Below are 11,946 nucleotides of genomic sequence, written 5' to 3'. Positions count from 1 at the left end.
TTTATAAAGAACGATTTGGAGTTAAGATTTGTATGAATGAAACCACGAGGCTTTAGCCACGCACCAGCTCTATGCAGAATTGTTTATCAATCGTTAAATAATGATAATCCGATAATTACTAATAATCGGTTCTAAATTTAAAATTCGTACAATCTGAATTAGAACCATATTTCACTAAAATGTATTGTGCTCAGGTTCGTAACTTAATGCCCCGGTTTAGAACTGTTACGTGAAATGCTTACACACAGTTAAAAAACGCTTATTTTAATTTGTGTCGTGTTTAAGAACTGAAAGAATAATGCTTGCATAACAAGTAACAGGCCAGCTAAACTATCCGGGCCAGTAAGGATAAAAGCTTGATAAATTTCAATATCGATTTATTTGTTTTATAAACAAATATTATCAAACATTTAAATAAAAAAAAGGCGATACAAATTTCGATATCGATCAATTCATTTTATAAACAAATATTGTCAAACATTTAAATATACAAAAAAAATAAAAAGCGATAATTGCGTTTTTAAAAAAGTAAACACATGTTTACCAATGCAATATTATGAATACATTTATTAACAGGTTAAAGACGGCTTAGCTTAGCTAACGTTCGATTGCTCATTGTCGGCTAACTTACTATTTAAAGTATTCAGGGTACTTTAAAGTATACTACAATGTATTCGGGGTACGGAAAAAATACTAAAAAGTATTACGAAGTATGACCGGGTGTCTATAAGCGTATTTGCCATTCTCTGGGTACATTGTAGTATACTTACGAGTACCCGGGGCACTTTCAAGTATTTCCAGAGCCGACAACGACCAATTTATCTTAAATGACCGTTAACGTTGTAAACAACTTGAGCTCTAGTCTGGTTCCCAGCTTCTATTGTAAACAAATTGTATACAAAGGGGCAGGTAATCCAGACTACTCGAGCTCTCCAATTCGTAGCCTGGAGAGCAGATCAGCTGTCCGAACTTTAAGAACGACATCGAGGACTAAGATGTGGGCGATGTCCACACGTACAAGATGTCGTGCTCCCGGGGCCGCGGCGTCTTCGTCATGGATCCCCTCACCGGATGCGTTACCATGACCAAGGAATGGGACCTGGACGCGGCCAACAAGCGTCTGGGGGAGGAGACTGTCGTGTGCACCGTCACGGCCAACGGCCGCCGGGGACTGACGACCACCGCCAAGGTAAGTCTGCGCACCGTCACGGCCACCGACCGCCGGGGACTGGAAACCTCCACCACGGTAAGTCTGTGCACCGTCACGGCCACCGACCGCCGGGGACTGGAAACCACCGCCACGGTAAGTCTGTGCACCGTCACGGCCATCGACCGCCGGGGACTGGAAACCACCGCCACGGTGAGTTTGCCGTAGACGATGACGGTCATCGTAATATTGATACCTTTCTACGAATTAGAAATGCACATGGATGTGAGCGCACTATATTAATCTTAGTGTCTTTCTTATTTCTTTATTGGATTCAGATAAAATTGATGTAAATAATTACGTATATGTTGCCGTAAGCGATTACCTTTTAAATGACGTATTCGATGGCACACATGATGACATAGACAATGACGTATATCATGACCTTATATGATAATGTAGGCCATGAAATGGCAAATAATAATGAAGAATACCCCGGTGTTTGTGATAAATGTCATGCACTAATTTTTAAGACCACCGGCACAATGAGTTAGAGTAAGACAGAGACGTAGAATACTAATATGACTGAAATAGGTTACACATTATTTGAAACACTAAATGTGATGACGTCATTGCCGCAGGCTGGGGACGAACGCATCGCCAAATGTGCATGACGTCATAAAGGAAAATATGTGTAAAATGCGTCAACATTTCTTTCAAGAGTGACTATGAGACTGTCTTCGGTGATGTCGTCTTACAAAACATTTAAGTGGAATGTTGACGTGGTTGATGACATAAAATTGTAGAATTGAGTGAAATGGATCACGATTTTTGTGACAAACATCTAGTTTATCAACCGCCCCGCAGAGATTTGACGGGAACCAGCATAGCTGGATCAAATCCCTGCCTCCATAACCAACCACGTGATGATTGTCTAACCATGTGGTACAATAATCGTACCGTTGTTATTTTAGCTTTCTTATAATTTTGGTTTATTTTTTTTCCGTACTTATGCACTGTTTTTTCAAAATATATAAGAAAAAGATATTACTTTTCGTAATATTATACTTTAAAAATAAATAATAAAATCCTACCAAATCTGGTACGATTTTCTTGTGACGGCAGAGTTTGTATGTGAGAGCTAGTTTATTTTATGAAGCCATTATTAGATTTATTTCAATCAAGTTAACATTATGATAAATAAAGCTTTTGTCAATGTTAGTTCAACATATAAATCAAGGAAGAGGACGACAACAAACCCTTCCTGTCGCAGACCTCCTACGTGTACTGCGCGACCGTGGGTTCCACTTCCGGTACGCTGGGTCAGGTCACCTCAACCGACAACGACGTCCTTGACGCGCATAAGACCAAGAAATATGAGTTTGTCGGTACGAGTTAGTTAGTTATTAAGTTTTTTGGTACGAGCTATTTAGTTATTTAGTTTGTCGGTACGAGCTATTTAGTTATTTTGTTTGTCAGTACGAGCTATTTAGTTATTTAGTTTGTCGGTACGAGCTATTTAGTTATTTTGTTTGTCGGTATGAGTGATTTAGTTATTTAGTTTGTCGGTACGAGCTATTTAGTTAGTTTGTTTGTCGGTATGAGTGATTTAGTTATTTAGTTTGTCGGTATGAGTGATTTAGTTATTTAGTTTGTCGGTACGAGCTATTTAGTTATTTAGTTTGTCGGTATGAGTGATTTAGTTATTTAGTTTGTCGGTACGAGCTATTTAGTTCTTTAGATTGCTATTATTAAAAAGTAATATTTTTCACATCTGAGATTTACGAGCTTTTTAATTCTTACTTTATTCTGTAGATTAACATTAACAAATATTGTTCACACATATTTGCATTGAGAGCTACTACACTATTTAGATTTGTTTTTCACAAATAATATTTTTCACATATTGTTTAATAAACCAAGCAATACTAGTTTTTAGTTTGTATTTACGAGTCATTAAGCTTCTTAAAATACAATTATTCACAAATGAAACATTATATTGTTGACACATATTTGGTATACAGTGTAATTCTAATTAGAATATTCTGGCCTTCATTAGTAGTTTATAGATTTCTGTTTGTATCCTTGTTTGTTCACAGGAAGTGGACCCTTTTACGCATCCGGGACCGGAGGTCTGATATACGGGGATTTGAGCTCTTATGCAAAAGGCACTAAATTTGAAACCACCCTCAGGGTTACAGGTATGCGTGACGTAATTAAGCTATTTATAAAAAAAACAATTATAATGTCACATGTTTATGTATTACATAAGCCTCGCTCTGGGAGAACGGGGCTTGATCCTGCAGACTCGGATTTTTTTCCGCTATGTACAAAACGCCGTAAAACGGACCCGAACCCCAACCAAAAAAATCCTATTTCCTGCCCCCTTAACTATTTTTTTTGTTTAAAAAAAGTCTCTTATGACTTATGATTATTAGACTCTACATCTCAACTTTATTTTTTATACATCAAACAAAATATATAACTTTAATTTAGTACTTTTTGTCAATAAATAATTCCCAAATTTGCCACTTTAATCGATTACAAAAATCCCACTTTGACGATACTCTTTTTCCCAAAATGGCTAAAAAAACTCCTGCAGACCGAAATGAACGTTCCTGATTAGCCTGGCGTACTGCACATGTGAAACTGGGACGACATTTTAAGCACATTAAGCTCCTTTTTCCTAGAGTGCCGGTCATTGATTATATTCATGTATGCACATAAATTATTGTTAGTATGTGAATGTTTTCTGAACATGAATCGACCCTCTAGATATAAAATTCATTTAATTACTCTATGAGTACTACTTCCCAAAACGAACCATCGAAGTTGACAGTTTATTTGCCTACAACTTCGCGTCAAAAGTTTATTTATTATTTGAATGAGCTGGTATATATTATATATATAGTCTCGTTCTGGAAAAATGGGCTTTACGCATGTACATGAAATGCCGTCCGAGATAAGACAGTGCGAAATCTAATAAGGGACAACACTTTTTGGACTGCACAGGCGAATCTAGGACGACACTACGCACATGTATTAAGCCCTGTTTTCCAAGAACGAGGCTCAGTTTCTTTACTTCCTCTGTGCCAGATTCCGCCGGTCACTACGACGAATCCCCTGTCACCATTTTCATCTGCGACCCACCGCCACCAGCGCCACCAAATCCCAACAGCCCCAGTGGCGCATCGTCGGCGTCGGCAACTTCCGGCGGTATAAATAACTTCCTGTATTGGCTGATTCCGGCGCTGCTCCTTCTGGCGCTCATGGCGGGGCTGGCTGTGTATCTCATCCGGCGATGCATCCAAGGCGGCAGATGGTAACAATATTTGAGTCGCGTTCTGAGAAAACTGGGCATAATGCATGTGCGTAAAGTGTCGTCCCAAATTATCCTGTGCAGTCCGCACAGGCTAATCAGGGACGACACTTTCCGCTTTTATGAAATTGTTTGTTTAAATGAAGTCTCTTCTTAGCAAGAATCCAATTTAGGCGGAAAGTGTCGTCCGTTATTAGCCTGGGCGGACTGCACAGGCAATCTGAGACGACACTTTACACACATGCATATGCTCAGTTTTCTCAGAACACGACTCATTTTAACAGCCTCGATATTGCTATCCCTGTTACATCCCAACTCGGAGACAGACATATAGACATGTCTACATTTTATTCAGACAAATAGAACAGTAAATCGTCTTCATACTTAAATATATACATTATTTTCTGGTGCGTAAATAGGTATTACAACATATAATTACATAGCATACAAGTGTCAATTAAGAATATAAACACACATTAACACAATTGATGACAAGAACACAAGCTTTTTTGGGCGGGATTGAAATGTATTAAACAATACATGTATTACTTTGGATCGTATTTCATATAACAAAAGGTTCTTTGACATATTCACATTTATGTTTTATATTCCATTACATTTTATGACAAACATAAATTATTTATCATCTAACCATTTAGAATAAAAACAAACACATTTGTTTAGGTGTCATGACAAGCAGGGTATTTTATTTCTTGAAACACACGCACGGAGTGGGTGTTTGTATCTGACAGGGCTTTCTACACATAAATGCAAGAAACAAATCTTCTGACGATCGTATGTGTTCAATGAGCAACAGATATCGACCCCAATGGCACCGCTCAGTTGAAAAGTCTCGAGACGTCAGTAAACGTTGCGACATCCTTCTCATATATTTAAGAACTGAAACGATACTAAATCCATTTTGTAGAACACGTCGTTATACGTATCATTAAACATGCTCATGCGTTACATGTGAATAATTGAATATTTTTAATACCCATCAGACGTCAAGCCTAAACTCAAAATCATACAATTGCACAATTTAACTACACAATTCAAAATCACAAGCCCAAACAAGGACGCCACGGCCCTAACAACCGCCCGTCCGCCGCCGATGCCCAAAGCGCACCGAGGACGCCCCCTATGCCCATCCACAACGCCTATTTGCGAAAAGTACATAAAGTGAAGCATTAGTTTTGATAAAACAGCTGCGATAATTACAAGATTTATTCATTACCATCAATTAAGAGAAGTGCACATGACTTCACGTACACCCCAAACAATAATCGGTGGTAACGAACGATTCAGGTGAAACTGCGAGCGGGATACGCAACCCTACTGCTCATTTTTCATTTTTCTTATAATGGCAGGGGGACGTATGAGGACCCATGGCTCAAGACCGGTGTCTAGGTGCCTTCATCACCTCCTGAAACCTCTAATTTTAGAGAAATCTACAAATAATCAGCTGTTACTATATCGTAAACGTTAAGTATTCTTTTTAGAAAACTATGTAAATCCCATGGTAAAATGTCTGGAACCAATGCCCCTTTCTATCTCAAGTCAGTCATCCGTCTGCTCTCATAAAACTCACTGAAACACATAAAACATAATATTAACATCAACACACAAACAGAGCATAAATAAATAAAACGATTTAAATCAAGTCTTCGCTCTACCCTGCTTGCCTGTCGAATGACTAAACCTACAAATCTGTGCACGAGGAAATCTTGATTTCCGCACCATTGGACATATATCACCTTCAAAAACCTGTATAACCAGTTTATTCATTCACACAACGATAATAAATACATTTATGTTTTATATTCCATTACATTTTATTACAAACATAAATTATTTATCATCTAACCATTTAGAATAAAAACAAACACATTTGTTTAGGTGTCATGACAAGCAGGGTATTTTATCGACCGAAAAAGAACGGGGCAAAAAAAACAACGCACAACTAACAACATACAACACCAAGTACCATATATATTTACAAATCCAAACGAGAAGTAACAATTGTTTGTGTTTCATCCGAATCTCTCACGCAGTGATCCTAAGCGCCAACAGTCTTCCACTGCCCATGCTTTTTTAACACTATCAGATACACCGCTATTTGCAACAGCAGTTGCTTCCCCTGACCGAAATTAATGCAACCCGTAAACATTAGGTTTAAGTCAAATTTCACTAAAGATGTGGTGCAAAATATCTAATTGTCTACTGTAACTCATCTGCTTTGAGCCAACTAAAATGTATTTATTCATTTTCTTACCATTTGTTATGTTTCTAAACGAAACATATATTGCAATATCTAGAATAGTTTTAACCAAGATACATTTTTTCAAGTAGAAGACAGGGCATAAAACTGCATTTGTTTTACAAAATGTCAAAACCTGTTCGCCCTTGCACAATTGAACCATTTTACTATTGAAAATAATAATTATAGCACAATCCTCAAAAATCTTGTATCGCATCCTTTCAATTCAAAGTCCCCAAACCCCCCCAAAAAACGCACCAAACACACCGTTACACATCTCACATCAAAGAATCAAAGCCTCTACACATCCGCTTTAGTCACTAAGCACCTCCGAACAAGCGGCCCAGAATTGGCCCTTTTCAATCCATCATCAGAAAACACAACCAGACCAGAATTACAACGACCACACGATCCCACAACCCCATGAGCCCACGAAATGCCTCACACAATCGCGTCTACCCCAGAGGCAGACAGACATGAAACACACACACCAACATTTTAAATTGACTTTCTGTAACAAAACCGTTTCCCTTGCTTTCTTTTTTGCAAGTATTTTTCAATTTGAAATAAATATTACCCTTGCTATCTTTTTTGCAAGTATTATACTTTTAAAACTATAATTTTTAACCCTTGCTTTCTTTTTTGCAAGTACTGTTTTTGCTTTCTTTTTTGCAAATATTCCATTCCTCGTGTACTGTACACGACTTCGTAAGCACCAGGTGCAAACGGACATACACCAACATGGTTTCTATACATACTTAATGGCTATACAAAAACAACATCCATTTAATCATTTCTACACATATAAACACGTGAAAAATCCCAACTATACCATAAGTATAGCAAAACAGTCAAACCATTCATATCACCGATTCACATATAAACGACATATAGTATAGTTAAATTCGAATAGCAAGAACATTTCTTGAAAAAGGTCTTGAACTGAAACAGAGTGGTTATTACTCGTACAAATAGTTTGCCCTTTGTCAAACACAATAATATCATTCTCAAAGTGCATTTGTACATTACCAGCCTCAAATAAGAATGGCCAAAAAACGCACCAAACACACCGTTACACATCTCACATCAAAGAATCAAAGCCTCTACACATCCGCTATAGTCACTAAGCACCTCCGAACCAGCGGCCCAGAATTGGCCCTTTTCAATCCATCATCAGAAAACACAACCAGACCAGAATTACAACGACCACACGATCCCACAACCCCATGAGCCCACGAAATGCCACACACAATCGCGTCTACCCCAGAGGCAGACAGACATGAAACACACACACCAACATTTTAAATTGACTTTCTGTCACAAAACCGTTTCCCTTGCTTTCTTTTTTGCAAGTATTTTCCAATTTGAAATAAATATTACCCTTGCTAACTTTTTTGCAAGTATTATACTTTTAAAACTATTATTTTTAACCCTTGCTTTTTTTTTTGCAAGTACTGTTTTTGCTTTCTTTTTTGCAAATATTCCATTCCTCGTGTACTGTACACGACTTCGTAGGCACCAGGTGCAAACGGACATACACCAACATGGTTTCTATACATACTTAATGGCTATACAAAAACAACATCCATTTAATCATTTCCACACATATAAACACGTGAAAAATCCCAACTATACCATAAGTATAGCAAAACAGTCAAACCATTCATATCACCGATTCACATATAAACGACATATAGTATAGTTAAATTCGAATAGCAAGAACATTTCTTGAAAAAGGTCTTGAACTGAAACAGAGTGGTTATTACTCATACAAATAGTTTGCCCTTTGTCAAACACAATAATATCATTCTCAAAGTGCATTTGTACATTACCAGCCTCAAATAAGAATGGCCAAAATGCTGCACTAGGCCATCTGTGTACCACCAAAACGCCATATGCGTTGCATTCTAGAAAGTGCAAAATTGTTTTTCCTACGAGATAAATAGGGGCATCAACCAACTCAAATCGGCACCCCAAAACTGTGTAAAGCAATCTGCTTCTGTTTCAAGATCAAAGTATTTCCATTTTTAACAGTAGCCAAGCGATCAATCAAAATCGGACCCGAGCTACCATTTAAATACTCAAAGAAATCTCGTGAGATTTACCATTCATCTGAATTGCTCATTTTACTTATACTGGCAATGGAGTTTAATTCTCTTGGAATTCATTGTATTTCTAGTCCTATATTCATCTTCAAGCACATACTAAAATGCTTAGTGCTAGATCATGTTACTCAATTTTAGAACTTCCTACCTTTACCAACTTTACACGTGATTCAGAGTCAGAAAACCTCTTAACAGCCCCCCACCCTTAAAAAATCCCATAGGCACGTAAAACTAGAACTACTCCATTTAGTATTCTATAAGTAGAACTTGTATTGCAATCGTCATTTGACCATATATCGTGAAAAATAAAACCTGACATATCAACAATATAAGCCCCACCGGCAAAACCACTTGCATCACTGTAAACTTTTAAAACTTCGACACAAGTAGTTTTACTAAAATGTCTTGATTGTATGCCATCTATGCGACCTAACCAAAATCTAAATTCGGAAATAAATAAGCTATCTGGTTCAAGGGCTATAACTCTATGCATTGACGGTCTAGAAACGATTTCATAATAAAGATATCTAATCTTTACCTAGCCAGACTACCAATAACAGGCATCATTGAAACAATTTTCCCCGTACATCTAGCTAAATCCCTTGCCGAAACCATTGGCATGGAAGAAAATACCTTTAAAAGAGTATTTTTAAAATCAGTTATTCTTCTATCGAGAATTTCAAAAGAAAACATTTGGCTATCCCAGATTAATCCTACCCATTCTAGCCTCTGAACTGGTACTTATATTGACTTGTCCTCATTGATTACAAATCCAGCTTCCGGCTTCATTCACGGCTACACTTGATTGACTAACAACATGAGGGATGTCCTTTAATTCTTCAATACAGCCAGTATTTTACATATCCTGCACCGACTCGTTAATATCTGCTAATCTATCTGCTTTAAAGCTGATTGGTTATTTACAGATACACATTTTTCAGGTAATTATAAGAATGGTAATGCGTAAGCGCCGACAATACAGTCAATTATATCAGGATTGGCACCAATGATTTTCCGAAAAAAGGACATGCCTCTCTTTAAACTACAATTTACAAGAGAAAAACGTGAGAAATGATACTTTTCTTCACAATGTGCGTATTATATGTAAACCAAACACGTCAAACAATTCTCCTCTATCCCCGAGGGCCTACCTTCTTGACCGCTACCACGTGGTCGCTACGTGTGTCCATTTACTGTGCCAGCCCTGTCCCCGCCGGCGAGACGATCTCTCCTCTCATCCTGACTGTCCATATTAATAAATTACCAACGCCAATACGACACAAAAATAAATCAAATTTCACAATGAAATGTGGTTGAGAAAATAAATAAAAAGATTTAAATCAAGTCTTCGCTGTACCCTGCTTGCCTGTCGAATGACTAAACCTACAAATCTGTGCACGAGGAAATCTTGATTTCCGCACCATTGGACATATATCACCTTCAAAAACCTGTATAACCAGTTTATTCATTCACACAACGATAATAAATACATACAAGTATGCGTTTTCCACATCTCAAGTTATGGCTTTACCCATGAAGTGGTTTCTATCGTTTCTCCGTTTAGCGTTCGATGCAATAAGAGCTTATCGAAAGGTTTAAATTAAAATTGTCTAGAGTCGGCAACTTAGGCACGTTTATAGCAAACTTTATAGGACAAATCAGTTAAATTTGAAAAACATGATCAAATTCCTTCAGAATTAAGCTTAGTATTAAGCTTTTTTATTTAGTGTTATACTTTATTTTCCATTCAGAAACACTCCTGATATTGAACACTATAAATGACAAGGCAACCGAAGTTTGCGAGGAGGTATACTCGTAGTTTATCGCAGTCATTTCTCGACCGGTCAGTTAGTCGGCACACAATGTAATAAGTTAAGTTAGCATAATAGTTGCATCGTGGTAAGCAATATCCATTAGTATTGTTTTGATAATAATTATATTAATATAATTGTTAAAAGTTAGAATAATCGGGATTAATGCAAGAGCGTAAAGTGTCGTCCCTGATTAGCATGTGCAGTCCGCTTCCAGGCTTATCAGGGACAACACTTAAAGCCTAGAATGGGTTTTCATTTAGAAGATACTGTTTTTTAACACAAACATAAATAAAAGCGGAAAACGTCGTCCCTGATTCGGCTATGCGAACTGTACAGGCTAATCTGGGGCGACACTTCACCGACATGAATGAAGTCCCTTTAAAATAAAATAACATTATTTTTATTATTTTGAATAGTATAACCCGGCGTTTGTTTTTTCCGCTCATCGGTTCCTGTTACCAGTCGCGCGCCGTAAAGACGATCCGACCGCTTCAAGACCCAGCAAGGGGCCAGACCCGCGTGATCACCGCCAGGGAGGTCGACGAGCGTCAGACGGTCTACCGCAAGCCCACTACCCCTTCAATATCAACGCCACCACCTCCACCACCGCAACCGACCGAAAAATGAACAATCGCTCCGTGCGAGCTTCCTATCGTTTTGTTCTTACTTAAAAATAATTAAGCATCGGGCATACATTTTCCTTTATTTCGTGACTAGACCGATTTACGATTTTAACACAAAAACATCGGAAAATGAAAGGTGCAAAGTCCTCTATTTTTCCGAAATGAGAAATTAACGAATGTATGTGTCCACGAAAATATCATTCTTTTGAAAAACAACAACAGCATTTTATGCTGGCGAATGAAAACGATCTTATAGTATATGGGTGATACAAATCGTTTGTTCTAATACAACTTAGTTAGTCCCAGCAACAAAACATTTTTTTGCAAACAACTCTGTACGTAGAGTTCTTTATTACCTTATCGTCAATACTAAACGCCCTGCATATGGTACCCTTCCCCCCACCCCCCCCCCCCCCCCCCAAAAAAAAAAACAAACAACAACAACAACAACAACAACTCTAACAAACCAGTTTTTACCAAACGTCAAAATAAAAATCCTTGTTAAGTAGTCTTACTGTAAATTGGTCTGCATTATATGAAAAAAGTTTATTTCAAGTATCAACTAATGGTCAAACGTTTATTAATAGTAACGTTCGTCTATTTTTAGCTACCACGCACGTGATGTGGGGAATCTAGGTGCTATGTAGCCGAAGTATTGAGATCTGTAAACAGCGATCT

The 11,946-nt window shown here is 37.7% G+C and overlaps 1 long non-coding RNA gene across 1 annotated transcript; it reads right to left on the bottom strand.

Annotated features, from left to right (window-relative positions):
• Positions 1–5,451: 5,451 nt before the first annotated feature.
• Positions 5,452–10,331, bottom strand: LOC127851230 (uncharacterized). Its single transcript, XR_008035705.1, has 2 exons — positions 7,858–10,331; positions 5,452–7,054 (listed from the first exon to the last, which is right to left on the bottom strand). It is a non-coding gene; the product is annotated as an uncharacterized LOC127851230 (long non-coding RNA).
• Between the last annotated feature and the right edge of the window lie 1,615 nt (positions 10,332–11,946).

Source organism: Dreissena polymorpha, chromosome 11, assembly GCF_020536995.1.
Source record: "Dreissena polymorpha isolate Duluth1 chromosome 11, UMN_Dpol_1.0, whole genome shotgun sequence".
NCBI classification, from domain to species: Eukaryota; Metazoa; Mollusca; class Bivalvia; order Myida; family Dreissenidae; genus Dreissena; species Dreissena polymorpha.
Note: the sequence above shows the minus strand (reverse complement) of the source record. Positions and strands in the feature narration are given on the sequence as shown.